The 15,197-nt window shown below is 43.3% G+C and overlaps 2 long non-coding RNA genes and 1 pseudogene across 2 annotated transcripts in view; 1 reads left to right on the top strand and 2 right to left on the bottom strand.

The window, feature by feature from the left end:
- Positions 1 to 810: 810 nt before the first annotated feature.
- On the bottom strand, positions 811 to 7,425 carry LOC144281625 (uncharacterized). The gene is made up of 3 exons (XR_013350056.1): positions 7,348 to 7,425; positions 4,008 to 4,128; positions 811 to 3,130 (listed from the first exon to the last, which is right to left on the bottom strand). It is a non-coding gene; the product is annotated as an uncharacterized LOC144281625 (long non-coding RNA).
- A 1,660-nt stretch (positions 7,426 to 9,085) lies between these two features.
- LOC144282286 (small ribosomal subunit protein eS12 pseudogene) lies at positions 9,086 to 9,489 on the top strand (annotated as a pseudogene).
- Positions 9,490 to 10,770: 1,281 nt separating this feature from the next.
- Positions 10,771 to 15,197, bottom strand: part of LOC144282287 (uncharacterized) — a 36,245-nt gene continuing 31,818 nt past the window's right edge. The window contains exons 4-5 of the long non-coding RNA XR_013350680.1: positions 11,770 to 11,830; positions 10,771 to 11,461 (exon numbers count right to left, since the gene is read on the bottom strand). This is a non-coding gene — a long non-coding RNA (uncharacterized LOC144282287). The remainder of the gene's footprint in view (positions 11,462 to 11,769; positions 11,831 to 15,197) is intronic.

Genomic DNA, 15,197 nt, shown 5'->3' with positions numbered 1-15,197 from the left:
TTTTTCCTCCTCTTCAACACCCCCCTCTAACACCCCCCTACACACACACTTTCGCTCTGAGCTGATGACCTAGCTTCCCACTTCACTGGAGAAATGGAATCAATTGGAAGGGAATTTCAACTGACCCCCAACCCTGCATTGACTTGCCAGCATCTGCGCCCACACACCCTGCCTTTCTGCCTGGAATCAGAGGAATTATATGTGCTCCCCTGAAAGCCTCTGTGCACCAGACTCCTGTCCCCCTCACCTACACAAGGACGTTACTTAGCAATTTGCCATGTCTCCCCTAAATCATCAGTCTTTTATTTTTTACTGCCTTATTCCCATGGGCATGTAAATCTTCTCTGGAATTCATTTCCTCTGCCTAGTTACCACAAAATTCTTTTTTATTCCTTTTTGCACTAAAAATGCTCAAAGAGCTGTCTATACCGTCTCTAAATCCTCTCCTCACGTTCTCTCTTAAAACCACCCCACTAGGGCAGCCCGGGTGGCTCAGTGGTTTAGCACCTGCCTTCAGCCCAGGGTGTGATCCTGAAGACCCGGGATCGAGTCCCGCGTCGGGCTCCCTGCATGGAGCCTGCTTCTCCCTCTGCCTGTGTCTCTGCCTCTCTGTCTCTCTCTGTGTGTGTCTCATGAATAAATAAATAGAATCTTTAAAAAAACAAAAAAAACAAAAAAAACCCACTACACTCAGCTCCATGATTCCACTTACGCTGTTCTTGTCAAGAAAAACCAATGACCTCCATATTGTGTAACCCAGTGGTCAGATTCTGGATCTTCATTCCACTAAACTGAATGAATATCATTTGACAACTGATGACTCTTTCCGCCATGGCATACTTTTTTCATTTCCTTCCCAGACACAACATGCCCTTCCCTTTTATTGGTTACTCCCTCTTCTGTCTCTTTTGATGGTTCCTACATCTTAATGTTGGAGTACCCCAGGGATCAGTCCTTGATTCTCTCCTTTATTCACTTTCTTGGTGATGCCATTGTGACCTGAGATACAGTCTACATGCAATCACATCCAAATGTGTATTTCCAGCCCAGACCCTTTTACTGAACTCCAGATGTGTGTACCCAAGGCTTTCTTGACATTTCTACCTCGATGTCTAATAGACATCTGGAAATCAGCACTTCCAAAAAATAAGCTTCTGATCTTTCCTCCATCCATAGTCATCTCAATCGACAACAACTTTATCCTTGCAGCATTTCAGGCCAAACTTCGAAGTCTTCATTGCTTTTCCTCTTTCTCTGGCATCATCTTCATTCCTGCAGGAAATTTCGTTAGCTCTAGCTTACAAAGATGTTCAGAATCCAACCACTCCGTACCACCTGCACTGCTACCATCCTGGTTCAAACCACCATCACCTCTGTGTAGCAGATTACTTCAATAGCACCCTGACTGGCTTACTTCCTTCTACCTTTGTCCTCTGAAGTCAGTTCTCAACAGGGTAGTCCTACGTTTTAAAAAATAAGTCTGATCCCGTCAGCACTCCATACACGTCAACGGCTGCTCATTTAAATCCTCACCACTTTCTCCAGGTTCTTTATAATTAATCTCATCTATCCTCCCTTTACTTCACCATCCTCCTCTTCTATGACTCTCCAAACCACTCCTCCATTAGCTCATGATGGCCCCTTTGCTGTTCCTTTAAAACACAAGATAGAATCTCATTCTAAGGTCTTTTCACTTGCATTAACTCTTCCTTCCCTCTGCAACATTGCTCCCACAGATAGGCCGACTTCCTCACCTCCTCTAAGTTTTTGCTCAGATTTTACCTTCTCTTTGAGATACCCTGGCCACCTGTGACAGCTTGTATTTTCCAAATATGGCCATAACAATACTCTCATCTGGAAATTCTTACAGTGCCACCTTTCTACTCCATTAAGATACCGAGTCTGGGTCCCTTCTCCCTTTCTACCTGGGTGGACCTTTGTGACTCAACCAACAAAGAGAAACTATAGGACCTGAGGCTAGGTCATAAGAGGTGATGCGTTCTCCAATAAAAGGAACCAGGGATCCTTATGAAAATGACTGATATTAGGGTATATGGTAGAGAAAATACAAGTGGTCCTAGAACCATCTATTCCAGAATGTAAGGAAGTATAAGTAAAATAGATATACAAATACATAATAATGTTAAGTGCCTCTCACAGAATCAGTGCCCAAAAGATGAGTTATCTTGGTCTTTGCCTGGTACTTAGTTTTGCTGAAAATATTAGATGTTCTGGTCCTCTCCATGTTCTACATTGATGGGTTCCAATAAAAGGTGCTGTAAGCAGAATGTCTGCTATCGAAACCCTATTTCCATTGGTGTCCTTTTTAAATAAGAGGTGGACTCTGGCAGGATTTCAGGGATGCCTGTCCCTCTTGGTCCTGGGGAAAAATGTTAAGTACACTACAATTGTGAGTGTGAAACACTTGTATCCTTTGGAATGCATCTTGGAGAGGGGTGTGAGTGGACCTGGTTCAGATCATACCACCGGTCACTTTGAAGCTTAAAAGAGGAATTTTTATTTGCTAAATTGCTGGACTGAAATCTGTACATTTCTGTAACTCCAAGCCTTATATTCTCTCCTAAAACAAATATATCATCAGCTTTAACAATCCCACAAGGTAAAAATTCGACATAGTGGAAAATTCTTGTAATTTTGTCGAGTTGCTTTATGAGAAAAATAAGAAACCTTGCTCAGGCTGTCAGAATAATATAAGACAGCTTGTGGGTTTTTTGCCTTGAGTTTGCGTGGGCAGGAAATTTATTCTTTGCTTGGTACATCTTTGAGCTGCACACAGCTGTGTGAGATCCCAGTTCTTTACAAATTGCTAATAAAGAAGATAATGCCAACATTTGCACTCTTCTCAAAAGTCAACCACTGAAGATTTAAATCAAGATTTCTGGATAGAAAATCTTAATCTTTTGAGTCATGTTGCCATGCTTTTAAATTCGCTTCCTAACACTGAAGTGAACTAAAATTAGAATTTGAGATAAGACCGAAGCAATGCAACAATTTTCTCATTCATGTAACATGTACTTATGAGCATCTAATCCATGTGCATGCATTTAGAACTTTTCTGAATACGAGGAAATGCATTTGATCTCCAAATACAAGGCTTCTCTCTTAATTTCTGCCAAAAAGAAAAAGAAAGTAATTAATATTTGTTGAGTCCTTACTATGGGTCAGGCACTTTGCTAGGGTTCCATAGCTGTTGTGCTATAAACATTCTGGATCACATTTTACACGTGAGGATACTGAAGCTACATAGGTAAGCTGGGATTTTAAACTCATACTAACCAATTCCAAAGCCTGCTATATCACACTACCTCCTATAAGCCAAAGTTTCACCCTGACTAGAAATGTTTTTACTTTACTTTTTAAAAATGTCCTCACAAATATTTTCAATTCACTTCAAGTAACTTTAAATCACTTGAAACCACAAAGAAAATGAATATTTATTTCATAGTCATTTATCTTTGAAGTGGATGCAATATTGGATATGGGCGTGGGAAGTAAAGTCAGAGGAGAAATGAAGGCATCTGGTCATCTTAGGCCATTCTTGCATTCATCTTCCCATCTTTGTTTTTTTCCGTCCCCCCTTTCTCATGCCCCGCCCCCCACCCCCCCTCCATTCCGTCAGTTGAGCTCCTCTCATTTCTAGGTACTGGGGTAGGCACTGGAATAAAGGGATGAAAAGAAACATACTTCAATCCCAAAGAATTTTCAGGTGAATGGGTACAAAAGACACATATAGTAAGCAATTTAAATATTATGTACTGCTGTGGAAGGCAGTATGAGAAGCAGGGGCTCTTGGAAGGAGGTATGCTCTTGGAGGAGTCAGAAAAGTATATTTGAGGTTATGTCTGAAGGAGGAATAGAGATGAATAGAAAACATTCTGCTTAGATAAAAAGAAGTGGGGCAGACTAGATTGAACTCCTACATCCATGATGACTCACACGTCAGCAATCCACACCGTAACTAACCTGAGGCTAACTGCTTTGCTTACCTTTCACAATCCCAGCTCACATCCAGATGTCAGCTGGTAGCACTGCCAATTTATGCCTCTTCCAGGTTCAAGGCATTCTTTACACTCCGCCCTTGGGAACCTATTTATTTTTAAATGCAGGCTGGAACATATCCAGGAAATTAAAAAAAAAAAATGTGATCCTACAATATGCCAAGAATCTCCCAAATTCATGGGGACACCCATGCTCCTGAACATGGGAGTGGTGGGGAAAGGAAAGGAGAGAACTTGAGAGCTGTGTAGCAATTCTCAAAAATTATGCTTCTCAAGTATGTTCTGAGGACAGTATGACTCTAAACAAACTGGGTGCTTATTGAAAATGCAGTATCTTGGCCCTACGTGCCACTGAGACAAAATCCTTGAGCAGGGGCCCCAGAAATCCTCATATAAACTCTGATGGCTTGATGCTCTGAGGCCATAATGATCTATAGCATTCTGGGCCTTTGGGCCCTATGTCTCCTCAGAGCTAGTATAAGAAAGCATTGAAGTTGCTCATCACCACCATATCAAACTGCTTATTCACAAAAAAGAAGAAGATGATGATGACGATGACTATGATGGCCAAGAAGCTCATACTGTGCAAAGTATTGCACTAGGAGCTGTGGCATGGTCCTTCTCTCCCCTTTAAGGAGCATGTGTCAGGGAGCAGACACCAAGGCAGAGGCAGGAGTCTGAGATGTGTTGGGGGTCATGCCTATGAACGATAAAGGGGACAGGGAGCCGGCACGGTAGGCCTTTCAGCCACAGTGCAGGTCTAAGCCCACTCTGGTCAGCCCAGGAGGGGCTCCCACTCATAGATTTCCTACAGGGGGGGTCTCAGCTTGAACAAAGGTAGCCAGAGCCTGGTAGCTCCAGCTGCAGCTACCCAGAGACAGTGTATCCTGGCCTCAAACATGGTGCCAAACCCCACAGTGGCTGCAGCTGGAGGCCGTGGCCTGACTGTACTCCTTGTGACAATAGCTCCCTCCTGAAGGGAGTGCTGAGAGGGAGTGCTTCATGCATGGTTCCTGGCTCACAGCAACCAAAATCCTTGGAATTTCCTGAGTGATAAGAGCAGTAGGAGCATCTTTTGTCATATTTGATCTTCCATACTTAGATCCTAAAAATGCTTCGAACAGTCAAGGTGAAATGGGTTTCTTGTTACTCATAAGAGGCCCCTTTCCACCACTGGGTTTATGTTAACAAGGTGACTTTTGGAAAGCACCCAGGCAAGAGGAGAAGGTCTGGAGATTGGCTCTAATCACCAATGGCCAATGATTTCATCATTCATGCCTGTAATGAAGCCTCCGTAAAAACCCAAAGGCCGAGGTCCAGAGAGCTTCAGGATTGGTGAGCATGAGGAGATGCAGGGAAATGGCACACTTGGAAAGAACGTGGAAGTTCTGTGGTCTCTGCGCAAACTTTGCCCTGGGCCTCTCTTCATCCACCTGTTGATCTCCCTTTTTTAAAATCCTCAGCAGGGATCCCTGGGTGGCGCAGCGGTTTGGCGCCTGCCTTTGGCCCAGGGCGCGATCCTGGAGACCCGGGATCGAATCCCACGTCGGGCTCCCAGTGCATGGAGCCTGCTTCTCCCTCTGCCTGTGTCTCTGCCTCTCTCTCTCTCTGTGTGACTATCATAAATAAATAAAAAATTAAAAAAAAAAAATAAAATAAAATAAAATAAAATCCTCAGCAATAAATTGGTCATCTAGTGAGTAAATGCATTTCCTGAGTTCTCTGAGCAGCTCAAAGAACTTAATCAAATCAGTGGGAACCTCTGATTCGTAGCTGGTCAGTCAAAAGTACAGGTAACAACCCTGGCTTGCCTCTGGTGTCTGAAGTGGAGGGTGATCGAGTGGCACTGAGCCCTTTACCTGTGACATCTGCCGCTATCTCTGGGGGGTGGGTAGTGTCAGAATGGAGTTCCACTGTAGTACACCCAGCCTGTGTCCAAGAAGTGCTTATTGGCAGTATGAGGAAACCTCCCCTGTAGGAAGATGGGGATCAGAAGCTCTTCAATGAGGCACCCCTTAGGGGACACCCAGAAAAAAATTGAGGGGCACTTGGAGTTATTGGAGAGAACTTGTAAGCCAAGAAAAATCTGGGTCACAAGAAAACAACTTCTCAGAGTAATTGTGAACATTAAACAAGCTAAGCCCCAGAATCGGGCACATGCACCACAACTCCACAAGTGGTAGCTGGGATCATAGGTATCGAGGCCCCTATTAGTTTAGTATCTGGAGGTAAGTAAAACAAAATAACTTGAATATGCTCAAACCAACAAAACCATGTGCTTGTGCCTGCATGCATGAGTGTGTGTATGTGGTGTTTATTTAAGAAAATAAGAGTCACCTCATAGGACCTGAGGACAAGAATTTACTCGGTTCTCAGGAGGGACTAGAACCAAGGAGTGAGAAACCATTAAGCTCAAACAACTTCAATAAGTGAAAGTCTCTACAGACCAACTTTCTCTGCTTCTCAGTCTACTTCCTGTGCAAAAATGGCCCCCACAAACGAACTAGGGGTGTTGGAAGGGGAGGGGGCAGGGGTGGAGGTGACTGGGGGACGGGCACTAAGGGGAGCACTTGATGGGATGAGCACTGGGTGTTATTCTATATGTTGGCAAATTGAACACCAATAAAAAATAAATTTATTTTAAAAAAGCCCAAAACAAAAACTATTTATGAAATCAACTGGATACAACTAGCCTGAAAAGTGGGTGAAAATATTTCAAGTTTGCAGAAACTGAAAAATTCACCCATCAAAGGAGTCATGGAAGGTATGATAAACATTCATTCAAAAAAAAAAAAATGGCTCCCACAACTCCTGGGTTCACCTCTCCTGGTCTGTATGAAGAATCTCTTAATGCAGACTCCCCCAGAGTATCTCATTGGTCTAATTTTGCTCAGGTGTGTAAACATCCTCCAGTAAACTTTGGTCTAAAGTGTGGAACCCCAGAGCATAAAGAGAGGACCTCAGTGCCCCCTCTGGGATAGAGGTGAACAGATGCCCAGTGCATCTCCAGCTCCGGTCTGATGGAGGTCTCGGCAGGGTAAAAAGAGTATGCTCATTTTCAGACAACTCGAGGGAAATATAATAAAAGGATTATTTACAAAGGCATGACAGGGTGTACGGAATCCAGTCAAATAGGGTCAAAGTAGGACCCCAGCCAGGCTCCTCGCTAGACCCAACCAGAAGAGGAGAAGGAGCTCAGAACCCAAAGGCTGAGAGGCATCATGAAATTCTTGTGTGGGCTGCAAGAGCCCAGGATGACCCTGCAAGAAGGGAGCCTGGCAAATAAATTCACCCCCTTTCACTCAGCACTTTTCCCCCATTCACTCACCTTTTTAGAGGTCACCCCACTGGCCAAACCAACAGGTAAGGAGAAGGTCCTTGACACTGGTCTCTACAGGCCTTCCTGCCAGGGAGGAGAGGAGGAGAAGGGTGGAGGGTGTGTCCAGAGGGCAGAGGGATGTATCTCCCACTGATACTTTTCACATTATTCAGTGACAGCGAAGAGAACTACCCTACCTCATTTTAATGGCTTTCTCTAGAAAACAAACAGGTACATTTATAGGTCACACTGTCATCGAGGCCACACAGCTGTAATTTCCACTTCCAACAAAATAGGCTACCGAGCATCCAAACCCCCTACTCCTCACCCCCCGCACCTCACCCTAATTACCCATCTAAGACCAAATTCAAATCCCGCCTACTTTCTAAGGCCTTCCATCTAACAATCTCTCTCCTCTCTGATTTTTGTAAAACTTTGCATAGCTTGACACTGACTCATTCCCCAATTTGTGCTATAATTTTTGTTCAGGTTCATGTTCATTCATTTCTGTATCGCCATGGAGACTTGCACGGACCATTGCCCATAGAAGACGCTCGTGAACGTCAGGTGAGTTGTTGAAGGAGGAATGAAGAGCTTGGCAAACCTCATCTTTTCTAAGGTGGTGTCCTTGCTTTCAGGATTGCTTATTGAATCCTTTAAGGTTTGAAACTTGGAAACGCACAGTTTGACAAGTTAGAACATTTGTGAAAGGATTTGTTTACCTCACAATGCTGGCACAGTTCAGCTGTTCCCCTTGGGTTACTCTTGAAGAACTATTATTTACATTTTAACCAGTACTGAGAAAGGGTGGCTATTAGCTAACACAGAAATGAATCACTTCTCTATTTCTTATAGAGAGATAAGAGATAGAATTAAAATTATTAAAACCTGTGGGAACTACGTCTTAAGATGATATTAACTTTAAAAAGTCAAGTCGCACAGGATAAAATCGAAGGTGAATATAAAAATACTCTATTTTACATCTTTTAACCTTATTCCAATAATTCATTTAGGGTCTGGAAAACTGCCCACCTTTCCAAGTGGGACATTAGAATCAGACAATAGCTCACCCTTTCCAGTCTGTCTCAAGATCACCCTCAAGACTTCTTCCTTTTTTTTTTTAAGATTTATTTATTTATTCATGAGATACACAGAGAGAGAGAGAGAGAGAGATTGAGAGAGAGAGGCAAAGACACAGGCAGAGAGAGAAGCAGGCTCCATACGGGGAGCCTGATGCGGGACTCAACCCTGGGACTCCAGGATCATGCCCTGGGCTGAAGGCAGAGGCTCAACGGCGGAGCCCCCCAGACGTCCTGCCTGCAAGACTTCTGTCTTTACATTTAGAGACCCTTCCCTGAATATGTAGTTACGATTTAAGGCCACACTGTTAAAATAGAAGTCCTTAACCTTTCTTATGCAACCTACCATCTTTCCATCCTGTTACTTCTGCTTTGAATTTATTAGTGTTGATTCCCTATACTCTTCTCTGCTCCCACATGCAATCAAACAGCACATCACATTTTTCCTGTCTGCTTGCCAAGTATTGAATTTTCTTGACCCCAGGGCTCTTTCGCCAAGTTGGGAGTACTTACTCAGAAACCAAAAGTAAGTCAAGTGAGAGTTCAATGATGAGGGTAATAATACCTGGAAAGTTCTGTGAGAATGGTTACATAAGATGACACACTCTTTCCTGGCTACTGCTGGGTCATGCACAGGCAGAGGGTGGGTGCAATCCATATATGGCTCCACCCATAACCCACCACCATGGGCAAGGAAGGCATTGCTGCTGGAGGTGAAATGGATGTTAATACTGCTTTTACAAGAGGGGGTGAAGACCGCCTTCATCTGTGACAGCCGCACACATGGAATTCCCAAAGCTGCCAAAGCTTCTGACAAGGGTCGAGCCCATCTCTGAGTGCTTGCATCCAACTGTGATGAGCTTCTGTATGTCAAGTTGGTGGAGGCCCTTTGTGCTGAACACTAGACCAACCTAATTAAGGCTGATGACAAGAATGGGTAGGTGTCTGTAAAACTGAAAGAGAGGGAAAACCCTATAAAGGGGCCGGCTGCAGTTGTGTGGTGTTTAAGGCCTACCGCAAAGAGTCTCGGGCCAAGGGTGTCATCGAGGAACACTTCAAATGCAAGGAATGAAGAAATAAAAGACTTGGTTCTTTTCTCCTAAATAATTAAATAAAGCTGATACATGTAAAGCAGCATCCTCTAGGGATACGTGGTAAATACAAAATAAACATTAGCTCTGTAGTTCTACAAATAATGCGGAAGAAATATGGCCTCCCTCCCCAAGAGCCTTCATGAGTGGAGACCAGACATTAAATTGGCATGGCAAGCAGTAAGCACTGGGATCACTTAACACCTCCTCTCTATATTTCTGGGCAGGACTGGCTTGGTTGGTGAATAAGCAAGTTTGGAAAAGAACAACCTTGGACTCAGTGAGCTCATGTTCTTTCGCATCACCAGCGATAACATCTAAAAAACAACAGTAGTCACCTCCTACATATCCCCACAAAGACACTTAGATGTTTCTCCCTGACAGATTTCATCTGCTCTCTCAGGGTTCTAAATTCTTCAACTTCTAGGGTCAAGCTTCTGCTACAGCCCTAAACTCTGCTGAGGCAGCCCTTTGGAGAGGTAAACGGTGCTTTAATAAATGGAGAGACAGTTTAGCTGGGAAACTACCCTTCTGGCCTTGGTAAACAGGCTTCCTGGAAAAATACCAGACAACTACAGGAAAACCTAACCCTTGATCCCCAGCCTGTAAGATATTTTGTTCCTTCTCTTTGAATTCTCCGGTCCCCTGCAAGTATACCACTGACCTCATCTTCCCTCTCCCAACCCCTAAAGCCCCCTGCAATGAATTATAATAATAATAATAAATACCACCAATTACACTGGGATAAGCTCTTGGCACACATTGTCCCATTCAGTCCTTCTATTAAGTCGATGATGTAGGTACTAACATTATTCCTATTTTACGAGTGAGCTACTACTGCAGTTCAGGGAAGTTAATTGTTTGTCAAATCGCTGGCAAATGGTGAGGCCTGAACTCAAAACCATCTCTGAGTCCAAAGCTAGTACTTTTAATCTCTGTGCCTGACACTTCCTGAGACCTTCCTCCACCATCACCTTCATTGTCACCTGGCCAGTTTGGAGGATGTCTTTGGCTATACTCATTTAAGTATTTGCCTCTCTTTTAGTCTACATTCATATTTAATTCAGTTTCCTGCCCTACTGAGCTACATAACAGACATGAAGAATCTTGAGGCGCCCAAGTGGTTCAGTCTGTGAACCATCTGTCTTCGGCTCAGGTCACAATCCCAGGTCCTGGGATCGAGTCCCGCATTAGGCTCCCCGCTGAGTAGGGAGTCTGTCTCTCCCTCTCCCTCTGTGCTCCCTCCCCTTGCTCATGTGCTCGCTCTGTCTCAAATAAATAAATAAATAAAATCTTTTTAAAAAATAGAATTCTGCTCTTAGTTTTACTTAAAACTTAACTTTCTTTACCCAAGTGAAGTGCATGTCCATTTGGATAGTAAATCCCGCCCTTATCTCCTCTTCCACACAAAATTAGTGGACACATTAGTAAAGCAATGGGCATGAGGCATTGATCCCTTGGTTTTGTTAACTACTAACTCCCTGAAAAGCCCGCCTAGATAACCTGTTGGTCAAGGAAAGTCAAGTTCATTACTTACTGCAGTGAGGGAGAGTAACATCCTGAGAAAATTTTAGTGTGTCCCAAAGAGGGGACTTCAAGGATGAATATTTATAAGGTGCAGGCTCTCTGGTTTAAGGTGGGGTTTTCAGCATGGGGGCCTGCTTGGGACTGGTCCAAGTTTGTGATGTAATAGTTTAAGATTGATGAACTCAGCAGGGTTTGGGTTTTGAAGTAACTCTCAGTAAGTAAACAACACTTTGATAAGCAATCTGCTTTTCACAATTGAGCAGTCTATTCTCCAGATAAATGAACGCTCAGGTGTTCTTGAACCAGATATTTTGCAACTTCATCTTCTTGGGCAAGAACTTCCCATAATAGAAAGTTATGCTAAGGTAGCCAGTCCTGTTTCATATGGTTGCAAGCAGATCTTGCTCAGTTCTTTATGTCTTCTATCTGTAAATAGAAATGATTATAGCACTTACCTCATTGGGTTATTATGATATTTAATGAATTAATCGAGGTAAAGGACGTAGAAGGGTTCCTGGCACACAGAAGGTGCTGTGTATGTATTTATTATCATCTTTACAACCTAGTACATTTTAATTAGTCTTGCTCTTGCCAGACTAAGACTTTCAATCTAAATGGATTTTTGAGGATTTTTATCTAATAAAGTCAGATTTACAGCAATGATAGTCATGTAACAGCTCTGCATTACTTTGCTTCTTTAAGTCATTCTGAACAAATTCACAAAATGTACTTACATGCCCAGGCTTTTATCTGCCCTGAATTCCAGATGTGTATTTCCTGTTGAAACTTAGTTTTCTTCCTTGGAAAAAAAAAGAAGAAGAAGAAAAAACTTAGTTTCCTGACTCATCTTTCCCATCTAACAGAACTGAAGTCAAAATATGGTTGACCCTTGAACAGTGCAGGTTTGAACTATACTGTCTACCCATATGCAGATTTTTAAAAACAAATACTGTACAGAACTGTAAATGTATTTTCCTAATGATTATCTTGCCTCTGGCTTGCTTTATTGTAAATACAGCATATATTACATATAACCTACAAGATATGTATTCATTGAATGTTTATATTGGTAAGGATTCTTTGTTTTTTTTAAGATTTTATTTATTCATGAGAGACACACAAAGAGAGGCAGAGACAGGCAGAGGGAGATGCAGGCTCCCCGCAGGCAGCCAGATGAGAGACTTACAACCAGGACCCTGGGATCACGACCTGAGCCAAAGGCAGATGGTCACTTGAGCCATCCAGATGTCCCAATATTGGTAAGGATTCTGATCAACAGCCAGCTATTAGTAGTTACATTTGGGGCGGTCAAAAGTTATATGTGGGTTTTCCACTGTGCAGAAGCACCAGGGCCCCTGACCCCCACGTTGTTCAAGAGTCTGTTGTAATCTAGGATTTCTTCTCCATCCTCCCACCCAGGTTACTGTCCAAGGTCTCATTCAGCACAAATTTGTTGTATAGGTTTGTGTTCCAGGTGCTGTAACCAATACACGGAATAAAATGGTGAGCAAAACGGAATGGAACCTTCCCTCACAGAGCACATGGGCTCTGGCATGACGTAAAGTTGCATTGTACAAGTGCTACTGGGGGAGGGATGACGTAAACATAGGTGGATCCTGAGATCTGAGGCTGCCTGCATCCATTCACCTTAAGTGGGGACTAAGAACTAAGGCCACCTATGTCAATGTGGCTTCACTATTTGCTCCAGGAATTTGTTCCACCTCTTGTCCGGGGAGCCAAGGCTTTCTACTAGTGAAGACTTCTGTTGTCTGCTTTAGGAACTTTCTAAAATCCAATGTATCTGAACTTTAGCTGCTTGAACAATTTCTCATAACAGAGATCACTTAACTGGCAAACTGCCCATTCATCAAACACCTGTTTACTTAGCAAGATTTGCTTCAAGACTCATCTCATCCTAAATTCACCAATCCTAAATTATTGTATAAAGAACTTTGCGTGATCTCAGTCAGATCCCCTTAAAACAAAGTTGAGTCTAGACCTCAAAACCCTATAAATATCAGCTCCTGATTTCTGAGATATTTTTATAAGTTTACTTGATCAGCAGCTCATGCTGTGGTCTTTGGAGACACTACAATCAATAACCATTGAAAACGGAGAGGTGCCATGAAATTAAAACACAGGAACAAGAGTGGGTAACAAGGGGCCTGCTTTAGAATGAGTGTGGAAGGAGAACTCAGGGAAGGCTGCGGAGGAAATGATATTGAAACTAACAACTTAATATTGAGGAGGAAGAGTGCTCTAGGCAAAGGCCTAGAGTTCGGAGAGGACTGTATTTTTCTAGAATGGAAGGAAGGCTATTGTGGCTGGCGCGAAGGATAGGAGGAAACAAACCCTTGGGTTGCGGGGCAGGCAGTCAGACCATAAGGACCTGGTACAATATGGTGAGGATTTGGACTCTAATCCCTGAAAGTAAAGGGAAACCACTGAAGGCTTAAGGCAGAAAATTCATATGCTTAACAGGATCACTCTGGCTGTGGAGTGGATAGAGGATTGTAGAGGAGCAAACGTTGATGGGAGAGAATGTTAAAAGATGCTGTAAGACTTCAGAAAAAGAGACTAAAGTGGAGTTGGCACCAGTATTGTAACCCGAATTTATCTTGTTTACATTGCCCCCCCCCCCCCCATTTAGGCTTCCACCATAGCTTCTTAACTTAGTCCACGCTAACCCAGACCTACACCTAAATGGCTCTCCGATCACAGTATCCTGTTTTATAAAATGGGGTAATTGATAACACATATGCTGCTTACTTCATTCAATAAATAGTCTTGAATACCTGTTATATGCCCAGCATGTGCTAAGTCCCAGAAATTTCCTCCTGAGCTAGACAGATACTCTGCCCCCCAAAACCGTAGGATCAAGTAAAATAATGCATCTCAAAGCTCTGTGGAAACTTTAAAGTTTCAGGTATGGTATATATTTTTAGCTTTCTATATATTGTGATGTTTTGACATCTTAGAAACAAACAAACAAAAAAACCACTTTTCTGGCTGGGGACAGCCTGTCCCTTCTGAGGTCAGCCAATTCTTAGAGAGGAGCATGCCTTTGGTACACAAACTAACCAATCTAGAGCCACACCTCCTCTAGCTGGTCCTACACCCTCGGAGACAACACTGTTTTGCCTTAATTACCCCACAGCCAGATGTGAGGCAACTAGAGACCATCCAGATGGTTCAGAGCCTGTGGAAGTTATTTAAACATTTTAGCCGATCCTAGACTATTCACTTTGCCCTGCCTTTCCCTTCACATGGAAACCCAAAAGCGCTCTAGCCTCAGCTTCCTCTTTGCTCTGTCTTCTGCCACTGACCAAAACCTGGCACTATCCTCTGTGACCCTGTGAGGCAAGAGGTGACCTTACTATACTCTAGACCTATGAGTACAATAAATTTTGTTTTCTGGTGCCTTTCCCGTGTTTCCTTTTGTGGCTATACCTGACTGACAATCAAAGACCACAGAAGACCACATTAGCCCTTTGGATCTCATGTGACAGAAACGCAAATCAAATGGCAGGAAGAAAAAGGTAATTTGTTAGCGTATGTACCTGAAAAGTCTAGGAGGAGCCTGGTTTTAGGCAGATTTAGGAGATCAAGCTATGATATCAGGAATGTATATCTTTCTCCACCTCCTAGGCTGCTTCCGCATGGTCAACAAAATGGCTTCTAGCAGTGCAAGAATGATCTTGCAGGAAGAGTCTATCTTTTGTAGAACTCCAAGAGGAAAGTTCAGGGTAGAATTATTATTTTTTTTAAAAGATTTTATTTATTTATTCATGAGAGACACAGAAAGGCAGAGACACAGGCAGAGGGAGAAGCAGGCTCCAAGCAGGGAGCCTGATGCGGGACTCGATCCCAGGATCAAGACCTGAGCCAAAGGCAGAGGCTCAACCACTGAGTCACTCTGGTGCCCCCAGGGTAGAATTCTGATTGACCTAGCTTATCCTTGCAACCTGAGGCCAGTGCCAGCCTTGATGTAATATTCTGGCCAAGCCAGATCATGTGCCCACTCGTGGAGGAAGGAATTGGAGGGATCAGTCCTCCTGAACCATGTACACTGAATAGTGTTTCTATTGGTTGATATGGGGGAGAGTTGGATCCCCAGTGGAAGGTTTGCTGGGCAGAGAACCACAACAACATGTGACTGCAG

This window comes from Canis aureus, chromosome 13 (genome assembly GCF_053574225.1).
Source record: "Canis aureus isolate CA01 chromosome 13, VMU_Caureus_v.1.0, whole genome shotgun sequence".
Taxonomy (NCBI): Eukaryota; Metazoa; Chordata; class Mammalia; order Carnivora; family Canidae; genus Canis; species Canis aureus.
Note: the sequence above shows the minus strand (reverse complement) of the source record. Positions and strands in the feature narration are given on the sequence as shown.